This window comes from Macaca fascicularis, chromosome 5 (genome assembly GCF_037993035.2).
Source record: "Macaca fascicularis isolate 582-1 chromosome 5, T2T-MFA8v1.1".
Taxonomy (NCBI): Eukaryota; Metazoa; Chordata; class Mammalia; order Primates; family Cercopithecidae; genus Macaca; species Macaca fascicularis.
The window spans coordinates 63385745-63397490 of NC_088379.1; the positions used below are offsets into that span (position 1 = coordinate 63385745).

Genomic DNA, 11746 nt, shown 5'->3' on the forward strand with positions numbered 1-11746 from the left:
GCCATTTTAATGATATTGATCTTTCCTATCCATGAACATGGAATGTTTTTATCATTTGTTTGTGTCCTCTCTTATTTCCTTGAACAGTGGTTTGTAGTTCTCCTTGAAGAGAACTACACATCCCTTTTAGATTGTATTATTAGGTATTTTATTCTCTTTGTAGCAATTGTGAATGGGAGTTCACTCATGATTTGTGTATCTGTTTATTATTAGTGAATAGGAATGTTTGTGATTTTTGCACATTGATTTTGTATTCTGAGACTTTGCTGAAGTTGCTTATCAGCTTAAGGAGATTTGGGGCTGAGACAATGGGGGCTTTCTAAATATACAATCATGTCATCTGCAAACAGAGACAGTTTGACTTCCTCTCTTCCTATTTGAATAACCTTTATATCTTTCTCTTGCCTGATTGCCCTGGCCAGAACTTCCAATACTATGTTGAATACGAGTGGTGAGAGAGGGCATCCTTGTCTTGTGCCAGTTTTCAAAGGGAATGCTTCCAGCTTTTGCCCATTCAGTATGATATGGACTGTGGGTTTGTCATTAGTAGCTCTTATTATTTGGAGATACATTCCACCAATACATAGTTTATTGAGAGTTTTTTTTTTAGTATGAAGGGGTGTTGAATTTTATGGAAGACCTTTTCTGCATCTATTGAGATAATCATGTGGTTTTTGTCATTGGTTCTGTTTATGTGATGGATTATGTTTATTGATTTGCGTATGTTGAACCAGCCTTGCATCCCAGGGTGAAGCTGGCTTGATCTTGATGGATAAGCTTTTTGATGTGCTGTTGGATTTGGTTTGCCAGTATTCTATTGAGGATTTTTGCATCAATGTTCATCAGGGGTATTGGCCTGAAATGTTCTTTTCTTGTTGTGTCTCTACCAGGTTTTGGTATCAGGATGATGCTGGCCTCATAAAATGAGTTAGGGAGGATTCCCTCTTTTTCTATTGTTTGGAATAGTTTCAGAAGGAATGGTACCAGCTCCTCTTTGTACTTCTGGTAGAATTGAGCTGTGCATCTGCCTAGTCATGGCCTTTTTTTGGTTGGTAGGCTATTAATTACTGCCTCAATTTCAGAACTTGTTATTGGTCTATTCAGGGATTTTATTTCTTCCTGGTTTAGCCTTGGGAGGGTGCATGTGTCCAGTAATTTATCCATTTCTTCCAGATTTTCTAGTTTATTTGTGTAGAGGTGTTTATAGTATTCTCTGATGGTAGTTTGTATTTCTGTGGGATCAGTGGTGATATCCCCTTTATCATTTTTTATTGTGTCTATTTGATTATTCTCTCTTTTCTTCATTATTAATCTGGCTAGCGGTCTATTTTGTTAACCTTTTCACAAAACCAGCTCCTGGATTCTTTGATTTTTTGAAGGGCTTTTCATGTCTCTATCTCCTTCAGTTCTGCTCTGACCTTAGTTCTTTCTTGTCTTTTGCTAGCTTTTGAATTTGTTTGCTCTTATTTCTCTAGTTTTGTTGATGTCTATTAGGTCCACTTGGTCCAGAGCTTAATTCAAGTCCTGGATATTCTGGTTAATTTTCTGTGTCATTGATCTAATATGGACAGTGTGGTGTTAAAGTCTCCCACTATTATTGTGTGGGAGTCTAAGTCTCTTTGTAGGTCTCTAAGAACTTGCTTTATTAATCTGGATGGTCCTCCGTCTCTTTATTTTGAGCCTAAGTGTGTCTTTGCACTTGAGATGGATTGTAAACGTGCACTGGCACCTGTGAGATGTGCAGAGGACTTGAGAGGTTTTCTCAGAGCTTGTCAAGATGTGGGATCTGAGCTTCATTGCTCTGCAGTATTGACTTAGGCAATGGCTAATTTGGTAGCTGACAGATCTAAAAGAAACCAAGGGTCAAGCCCTAAAGTGGAAAAGTTTTATAAGTGTAGAAAAATTGGGCATTTCAAAAGAGACCACCACCAGATCTCTGGGAAAAAGAGGTCTTGTAACACAGTTCCCATCTTAACAACAACAACAAAACACCAGGACTTTGCCCTTGTTACAATAAAGGAAATCACTGGGCTAATCAATGCCACTCAAAATTTCATCAAAACAGCAGCCCCTGTCAGGAAGTGAGAAGGCAGCCTGGACCCGGGCACCTCAAACTATGAGGGCATACCCTGTCCAGGCCACATCTCCGTTTCCGGGGTGGGTTTCCCGAGGCACATTGATTCTCTCTCCCCAGGAACTCCTGGAAGTGCAGGATTAGATCTCCCAGTTAGAGAACAGGTTACGTTAATTGGAAGAAACAAACTCACTAAGATTCACACTTGTATTTGGAGATCTTTGCCAACAGGATATGTGGGATTAATTTTGGGTAAAAGTCATCTTAACTTACAGGACATTGTAGTACCAGGAGTTGTTGATTCGGATTGTGAAGGAGAAATTCAGGTGGTGGTAATATCACAAGATCTTTGGGTTTTTGAACCGGGAGAATATATTGCTCAACTGTTGCTTATTCTCTGTAAATTGCAGCCTTCTCTATGTGAGAAGTGAAGAGGTCAGGGATTTAGAAGGGCAACTAGGAGACAGATTTATCTATCACAACCCATAGCATCTCATAGACCCACTTGTGCAGTGTAGATTGAAGAAAAGAAGTTTTGTGGGCTTATGGGTACGGGACAAGAGACTGGTCTCTCATGGTAATAGATCTTGAGGATTGTTTATGAGAGGGATGAGCCTTGATTTGCTTTCTCTGTCTTCTGTTAATCAGAAAGAGCCTGTCTCTCATTATCAGTGAAAAGTTTTACCCGGGGGGCAATTAACCAAAGAGGGAGAGGCTGAGTTACAGCTTGTAGAACAAATGCTCAGCAATGGCATGCCTCCCGGCTATAGCCACAAGAGCCTTTGCTTTTATTTCAGTAGATTTATTAATGTGGGGACGAGGATATGCTTGTGTCTTTACAGAAGATGAACAAACCTTGGGGGTGCCCTCAAGATGTGTGCGACCATGGAGACTGGAGGGACCCATGGATTCCAACTACAGTCCTGGTTCCCCCAGTACGAGCCATGAGCCAGTTGAATCTGAATGCGAAGACGGAATGAGGACTGAGCGGAGTCACGCTGACATCAACCTTCATAGCATGGGGACAGATCACGAAGACTAAACAGGAAGCTGAGAAACTGTGGAGCGCCAGTGTTTCACCTTTTGCTGGAACTCAGAGGTACAATAGATGTTTAATGGATCAATACTTTCTGACTGAGCTCCTCTCTGAATACAAGACACCCTAATAGTTAGGCAGGAATATTATCGCCCCTATTCTGCATGAAGAAGTTGCAGAAGACGGACCTTCATCCTTCTGCAACCCTTAGGATTAAAGGTCCTCTTGTAAAAGGGAAGGGGGGGTTATGTAAGAAGCAATTCAAACCAGAGCGGCTCCATTTTGAATAAGGGCTAAAAAAATGAAGCTGGATTACCAATCGGCAATTAAGGGCTGCACAGCCTGCAATTGTCTTGCTCAATTAATTTAAAAACAAAAAGGAGGAGATGTTGGAGGCCACACAAGTGTTTCCTATGATCGGGCATGATTGAAGCCTGTTAGTAACAATATGAACCTGTGATCAATTGAGCAGCTGATCAATCGTTACCTCCTCCTCCCTGCTTTTGTTACCCAATAAATACAGGGGGTGGCCTTTGCTCACTAGAAGCAGGGAGTTCTCTTCTTTTTCCCCATGCTAACTTTTCCTTAAAACAGTTTCTTTTTTCCTTGGTTTTCATTTCTACGTTCGTGCCTTCATTCGACTGTAATGATGGTCTCAAGCAGTAACAGTAGTAACTGCTATAGTGATGGTCTCAAGTAGTAACCATAGCAGTCAGCCACAAAGAGGTCCTTTACATCCCTTGTAAGTTGTATTCCTAGGTATTTTATTCTCCTTGCAGCAATTGTGAATGGGAGTTCACTCATGATTTGGCTCTCTGTTTGTCTGTTGTTGGTGTATAGGAATGCTAGTGATTTTTGCACATTGATTTTATATACTGAGACTTTGCTGAAGTTGCTTATCAGCTTAAGGAAACTTTGGGCTGAGATGATGGGATTTCTAAGTATACAATCATGTCATCTGCAAACAGAGACAATTTGACTTTCTCTCTTCCTATTTGAATGCACTTTATTTCTTTTTCTTGCCTGATTGCCTTGGCCAAAACTTCCAATACTATGTTGAATAGGAGTGGTGAGAGGGCATCCTTGTCTTGTGCCGGTTTTCAAAGGGAATGCTTCCAGTTTTTTCCCATTCAGTATAATATTGGCTGTGGGTTTGTCATTAGTAGCTCTTATTATTTTGAGATACGTTCCATCAATACTTAGTTTATTGAGAGTTTTTTAGCATGAAGTGGTGTTGAAGGCCTTTTCCTCCTTTTTATGGAAGGCCTTTTCTGCATCTATTGAGATCATCATGTGGTTTTTGTCATTGGTTCTGTTAATGTGATGGATTATGTTCATTGATTTGCATATTTTGACCTAGCCTTGCATCCCAGGGATGAAGCCAACTTGATAGTTTTCAAAAAACCAGCTACTGGATTCATTGATTTTTTTTTTTTTTGAAGGATTTTCATTTGTTCTACAAGCTGTAACTCAGCCTCTCCCTCTTTGGTTAATTGCCCCCAGGTAAAACTTTTCATTGATAATGAGAGACAGGCTCTTTCTGATTAACAGAAGACAGAGAAAGCAAATCAAGGTTTATTTTTTGAAGGATTTTTCAGAACTGAAGGAGATATCCTTCAGTTCTGCTTTGATCTTAGTTATTTCTTGTCTTATGCTAGCTTTTGAATCTGTTTGCTCTTTCTTCTCTAGTTCTTTTAATTGTGATATTAGGGTGTCTATTTTAGATCTTTCCCACTCTCTCCCGTGGGCATTTAGTGCTATAAATTTCCCTTTAAACACTGCTTTGGCTGTGTCCTAGAGATTCTGGTAAGTTGTATCTTTGTTCTTATTGGCTTCAAAGAACTTATTTCTGCCTTAATTTCATTATTTACCCAGTAGTCATTCAGCAGCAGGTTGTTCAGTTTCCATGTAGTTGTGAGGTTTTGAGGGAGTTTCTCAATCCTGAAGTGTAATTTGATTGCACTGTGATCTGAGAGATTGTTTGTTATGATTTCTCTTCTTTTGCATTTGCTGAGGAGTGTTTTATTTCCAATTATATGGTCAATTTTAGAATAAGTGTGATGTGGTGCTGAAAAGAATGTGTATTCTGCTGACTTGGGGTGGAGAGTTCTGCAGATGTCTATTAGGTCTGCTTGGTTCAGAGCTGAGTTCAAGGCCTGAATATCCTTGCTAATCTTCTGTCTCATTGATCTGTCTAATATTGACAGTGTGGTGTTAAAATCTCCCACTATTATTGTGTGGTAGTCTAAGTCTCTTTGTAGATCTCTAAGAACTTGCTTTATGAATGTGGGTGCTCCTGTATCGGATGCATATATATTTAGAATAGTTAGCTCTTCTTGTTGCATTGATCTCTTTACCATTATGTAATGCCCTTCTTAGTCTTTTTTATCTTTGTTGGTTTAAAGTCTGTTTTATCAGACTGGGAATGCAACCCATGCTTTTTCTGGCTTTCTGTTTGCTTGGTAAATCTTCCTCTGTCCCTTTATTTTGAGCCTATGTGTGTCTTTATACGTGAGATGGGTCTTGAATCTTTATCCAATTTGCAGGTCTGTGTCTTTTAATTGGGGCATTTAGCCCATTTACATTTAAGATTAATATTGTTAGGTGTCAATCTGATACTGTCATTATGATGGTAGCTGGTTATTTTGCCTGTTAGTTGATTCAGTTTCTTCATAGTGTTGATGGTCTTTACAATTTGGTATGTTTTTACAGTGGCTGGTACTGGTTTTTTCTTTCCATATTTAGTGCTTCTTTCAGGAGCTCTTGTTTGGCAGGCCTGTTGGTGACAAAATCTCAGCAGTTGCTTGTCTATAAAGAATTTTATTTCTCTTTCCCTTATGAAGCTTAGTTTGGCTGGATATGAAATTCTGGGTTGAAAATTCTTTTAAGAATGTTGAATAATGGTCCCCACTCTCTTTGGCTTGTGGGGTTTCTGCAGAGAGATCCGCTGTTAGTCTGATGGACTTCTCTTCGTGGGTAACCAGACCTTTCTCTCTGGCTTCCCTTAACATATTTTCCTTCATTTTAACCTTGGTGAATCTGACAATTATGTGTCTTAGGGTTGTTCGTCTCGAGTAGTATCTTTGTGGTGTTCTCTGTATTTCCTGAATTTGAATACTGGCCTGTCTTGCTAGGTTGGGGAAGTTCTCCTGGGTAATATCTTGAAGAGTGTTTTCCAACTTGGTTCCATTCTCCCCATCACTTTCAGGTATGCCAATCAAATGTAGATTTGATCTTTTCATATAGTCCCATATTTCTTGGAGGATTTGTTTATTCTTTTTCTTTCTTTTTTCTATAATTTTGTCTTTATGCTTTATTTCATTAAGTTGATCTTCAATCTCTGATATCCTTTCTTTCTGCCTGATTGATTCAGCTATTGATACTTGAATATGCTTCATGAAGTTCTCGTGCTGTGTTTTTCAGCTCCATCAGGTCATTTATGTTCTTCTCCAAATTGTATTCTAGTTAGCAATTCCTCTAGCCTTTTTTCAAGGTTCTTAGCTTCCTTGCACTGGGTTAGAACATGCTACTTTAGCTCAGAGGAGTTTGTTATTACCCACTTTCTGATGCTTACTTTTGTCAATTTGTCAAACTCATTCTCTGTCTAGTTCTGTTCCCTAGCTGGCCAGGAGTTGTGATCCTTTGAAGGAGAAGAGGCATTCTGGTTTTTGGAATTTTCAACCTTTTTGCGCTGGTTTTTCCTCATCTTTGTGGATTTATCTACCTTTGGTCTTTGATGTTGGTGACTTTAAGGTAGGGTTTCTGTGTGGATATTCTTCTTGTTGATGTTGATGCTATTCCTTTCTGTTTGTTAGTTTTCCTTCTGATAGGCCTCTCTGCCCCAGGTCTGCTGGAGTTTGCTGGAGGTCTACTCCAGACCCTGTTTGCCTCAGTATTACCAGTGGAGGCTGCAAAAAAGCAAGGATTGTTGCCTGTTCTTTCCTCTGGAAGCTTTATCCCAGAGGGGCACCTGCCAGATGCCAACCAGAGCTCTTCTGTATGAGGTGTCTGAGGGTCACCTCACACAAGAGGGGCACCCTTGCTGTGAGGTGTTTCCCAGTCAGGGGGCATGGGGGTCAGGGACCCACTTGAGGAGGCAGTCTGTCCCTTAGCAGAGCTTGATTGCTTTGCTGGGAGAGCCACTGCTCCTTCAGAGCCAGGAGGCAGGGGAACATTTTAGTCTGCTAAAGCTATTCCCACAGCTGCCTCTTCCCCCAGGTGCTGCGTCCCAGGGAGATGGGAGTTTTATCTATAAGCCCCTGACTGGGGCTGCTGCCTTTCTTTCAGATGCCCTGCCCTGTTGGGGGAAGTCAGGGACCCCAAATGGAAGGACTGGCTGGAGCCATGGCAGAGGAAAATTGTGAAGATTTCATGGCCATTTATCAGTTCCCAAATCATACTTTTATAATTTCTTATGCCTGTCTTTACTTTAATGTCTTAATCCTGTTATCTTTGTAAGCTGAGGATGTATGTCACCTCAGGACCACTGTGATAATTATGTTAACTGTACAGATTGATTGTAAAACGTGTGTTTGAACAATATGAAATCAGTGCACCTTAAAGAAGAACAGAATAACAGCGATTTTTAGGGAACAAGGGAAGACTACCATAAGGTCTGACTGCCTGCAAGGTCAGGCAAAAAGAGCCATATTTTTCTTCTTGCAGAGAGCCTATAAATGGCTGTGCAAGTAGGAGAGATATCGCTAAATTCTTTTCCTAGCAAGAAATATTAATATTAATACCCTGGGAAAGGAATGCATTCCTGGGTGGTGGTCTATAAACAGCTGCTCTGGGAATGTCTGTCTTGTGCAGTTGAGATAAGACTGAGATATGCCCTGGTCTCCTGGAGTACCGTCAGGCTTACTAGGGTTGGGAAAACTCAGTCCTGGTAAATTTGTGGTCAGACTGGTTCTCTGTTCTCGAACCCTGTTTTCTGTTGTTTAAGATGTTTATCAAGACAATACGTGCACCACTGAGCATAGACCCTTATCAGTAGTTCTGGTTTTTCCCTTTGACCTGTTCCCTCAGAAGCATGTGATCTTTTTAAGACCCTTATTAGTAGTTCTGCTTTTTTCCCTTTGAAGCATGTGATCTTTGTACCTACTCCCTGTTCTTACACCCCCTCCCCTTTTGAAACCCTTAATAAAAACTTGCTGGTCTGAGACTCAGATGGGCATCATGGTCCTACCAATATGTGATGTCACCCCTGGTGGTCCAGCTGTAAAATTCCTCTCTTTGTACTGTCTCTATTTCTCAGCTGGCCGACACTTATGGAAAATAGAAAGAACCTAAGTCGAGATATTGGGGGTGGGTTCCCCCAATACTGCCCAGAGAGGAGGAATCTAGAGAGGCAGTCTGGCTACAGTAGCTTTGCTGAGCTGCAGTGGGCTCTGTGCAGTTTGAACTTCCCAGCAGCTTTGTTTATACTGTGAGGGGAAAACTGCCTGCTTAAGCCTCAGCAATGACAGACGCCCCTCCCCCCACCAAGCTCGAGTATCCCAGGTCAACTTCAGACTGCGCTGCTGGCAGTGAGAATTTCAAGCCAGTGGATCTTAGCTTGCTGGGCTCCATGGGAGTGGGATCCACTTAGCTAGACCACTTAGCTCCCTAGCTTCAACCCCCTTTCCAGGGGAGTGAACGGTTCTGGTCTTGCTGGTGTTCCAGGTGTCACTGGGGTATGGAAAAAAAATCTCCTGCAGCTAGCTGGGTGTCTGCCCAAACGGCCTCCCAGTTTTGTGCTTGAAACCCAGGGCCCTGGTGATGTAGGTATTTGAGGGAGTCTCCTGGTCTGTGGGTTGTGAAAACCATGGGAAAAGCGCAGTATCTGGGACAGGTTGCACCATCCCTCACAGCACAGTTCCTCATGGCTTCACTTGGCTAGGGGAGGGAGTTCCCCAACCCCTTGTGCTTCCCGGGTGAGGCGATGCCCCACCCTGTTTTGTCTTGCCCTCCGTGGGCTGTATCCGCTGTCTAATGAGTCCCAATGAGATGAGCAGGGTACCTCAGTTGGAAATGCAGAAATCACTCGCCTTCTGCATTGATCTGGCTGGGAGCTGCAGCCTGGAGCTGTTCCTATTCGGCCATCTTGCCAGCTACCTCCAAAATTTCTTTAAGAATGTTAGGGAATTGGTGCATAATTATGGTTTATCAATAAAGAAGATGCAATTTAGTCATTAAAATCATTTTTAAGCAGAATAATGACATAAGAAAATATGTGAATAGTAGCGTGCTGGCCTCTGTGACATCCCTTCTGTTGTCTCCAGCATCAGCCGCTATCCTTTCCTTTACCCCCAGGGTGCCTCTCCAGTCTGCGGTCATGACCAGTGCAGTTTCCCCTGCAGAGCTCACCCCCAAACAGGTCACAATCAAGCCTGTGGCTACTGCTTTCCTCCCAGTGTCTGTTGTGAAGATGGCAGGATCCCAAGTCATTGATTTGAAGCTCGCTAACAGCGCCAGGGTGAAAACCATGGTCATATCTGCTGCCTCTGTTCAGAGTGCCAGCAGCACCATCATTAAAGCTGCCAACGCCATCCAGCAGCAAACTGTCATGCCAGCATCCAGCCTGGATGATGCCAAACTCGTGCCAAAGACAGTGCACCTTGCCAACCTTAACCTTCTGCCTTAGGGTGCCCAGGCCACTCTGAACTCTGCCAAGTGCTAACCAAACCTCAGCAACAAATAAAGCAGGCAATAATCAATGCAGCAGCCTCACAACCCCCCAAAAAGGTGTCTCGAGTCCAGGTGGTATTATCCTTGCAGAGTTCTGTGGTGGAAGCTTTCAACAAGGTGCTGAGCAGTGTCAATCCAGTCCCTGTTTACATCCCAAACCTCAGTCCTTCTGCCAATGCAGGGATCATGTTACCAATGCATGGGTACAGGTACTTGGAGTATGGGGACTCCTTCGCACTTGAAAAGAGTCTGACCCCAGCACTGCGACAGATGGAGTGTGTGCATCAAAGTAACATGCAACCTTTGTACAAAGAACCTCTTTTTTTTTTTTTTTTTTTTTTTTTTACAACAAATGTAGCCTCCTTTCCCATGCCCATGGGCATAAGGAGAAAGGGGTGGTAATGCAATGCTCTCACTTAATTTTAAAGCTAGTCCCAGCAGATCAAACGAGTTTCTCTGTCAAGTAATACTTCCACTTCAACTTCCACTCTTCAGAGCCTTGTGGGAGCTGGCACACACACTGTCACAAAAATTCAGTCTGGCATAACTGGAACAGTCTTATCGGTTCCTTCAAGTACTCCCATCACCCCAGCCATGCCCCAAGATGAAGACCCCTCCAAACTGTGTAGACATAGTCTAAAAGGTTTGGAGTGTAATGAAGTCTTCCAGGATGAGATGTCACTGGCTACATATTTCCAGCAGGCTGCAGATACGAGTGGACAAAAGACTCACTAGCTGCCAGATGCTGCTTCCTAACCGGTGCAGTTATGCATCACACCAGAGAATCCATGAGCACAAATCTCCCTACACCTGCCCTGAGTGCGGGGCCATCTGCAGGTCGGTGCACTTTCAGACCCACGTCACCAAGAACTGTCTGAACTACAAGAGGAGAGTTGGTTTTTGATGTGTGCATTGCAATGTTGTGTACTCTGATGTGGCTGTTCTGAAGTCTCACATTCAAGGTTCTCATTGTGAAATCTTCTACAAGTGTCCTATTTGTCCAATGGCATTTAAGTCTGCCCCAAACACGCATTCCCACGCCTATACACAGCATCCCGGCATCAAGATAGGAGAACCAAAAATAATAAGTAAGTGTTCCATGTGCGACACTACATTCACCCTGCAAACCTTGCTGTATCGCCACTTTGACCAACACATTGAAAAACAGAAAGTATCTGTTTTCAAGTGTCAAGACTGTTCTCTTTTATATGCACAGAAGCAACTTATGATGGACCATATCAAGTCTATGCATGGAACACTGAAAAGTGTTGAAGGGCCCCTAAACTTGGGTATAAACTTGCCTTTGAGCATTAAGCCTGTAACTCAAAATTCAGCAAATCAAAACAAAGAGGACACCAAATCCATGAATAGGAAAGAGAAATTGGAAAAAAACCCTCCATCTCCTGTGAAAAAATGGAAACCAAGAAAGTGGCCAGTCCTGGGTGGATGTGTTGGGAGTGTGACCACCTGTTCATGCAGAGAGATGTGTACATATCCCACGTGAGGAAGGAGCACGGGAAGCAAATGAAGAAACACCCCCGCTGCCAGTGTGACAAGTCTTTCAGCTCCTCTCACAGTCTGTGCCAGCACCACCGGATCAAGCACAAAGGCATCAGGAAAGTGTATGCCTGCTCGCACTGCCCATACTCCAGATGTACCTTTACCAAACGGTTGATGCTGGAGAAGCACGTCCAGCTGATGCACGGCATCAAGGACCCTGACCTGAAAGAAATGACGGATGCCACCAAAGAGGAGGAAACAGAAATAAAAGAAGACACCAAGGTCCCCAGTCCCAAGTGGAAGTTAGAAGAACCAGTTCTGGAGTTCAGGCCTCCCTGAGGAGCAATCACTCAACCACTGAAAAAGCTGAAAATCAATGTTTTTAAGGTTCACAAGTGTACCCTGTGTGGCATCACCACCGAAAACCTGCTGCCGTTCCACGAACATGTCTGTCAGCACAAATAGGA

General features: G+C 42.8%; 1 pseudogene; it reads left to right on the plus strand.

Moving 5' to 3' along the window:
• The first annotated feature begins 2959 nt into the window (after positions 1-2959).
• LOC102144175 (zinc finger protein 532 pseudogene) lies at positions 2960-11454 on the plus strand (annotated as a pseudogene).
• Positions 11455-11746: the final 292 nt, after the last annotated feature.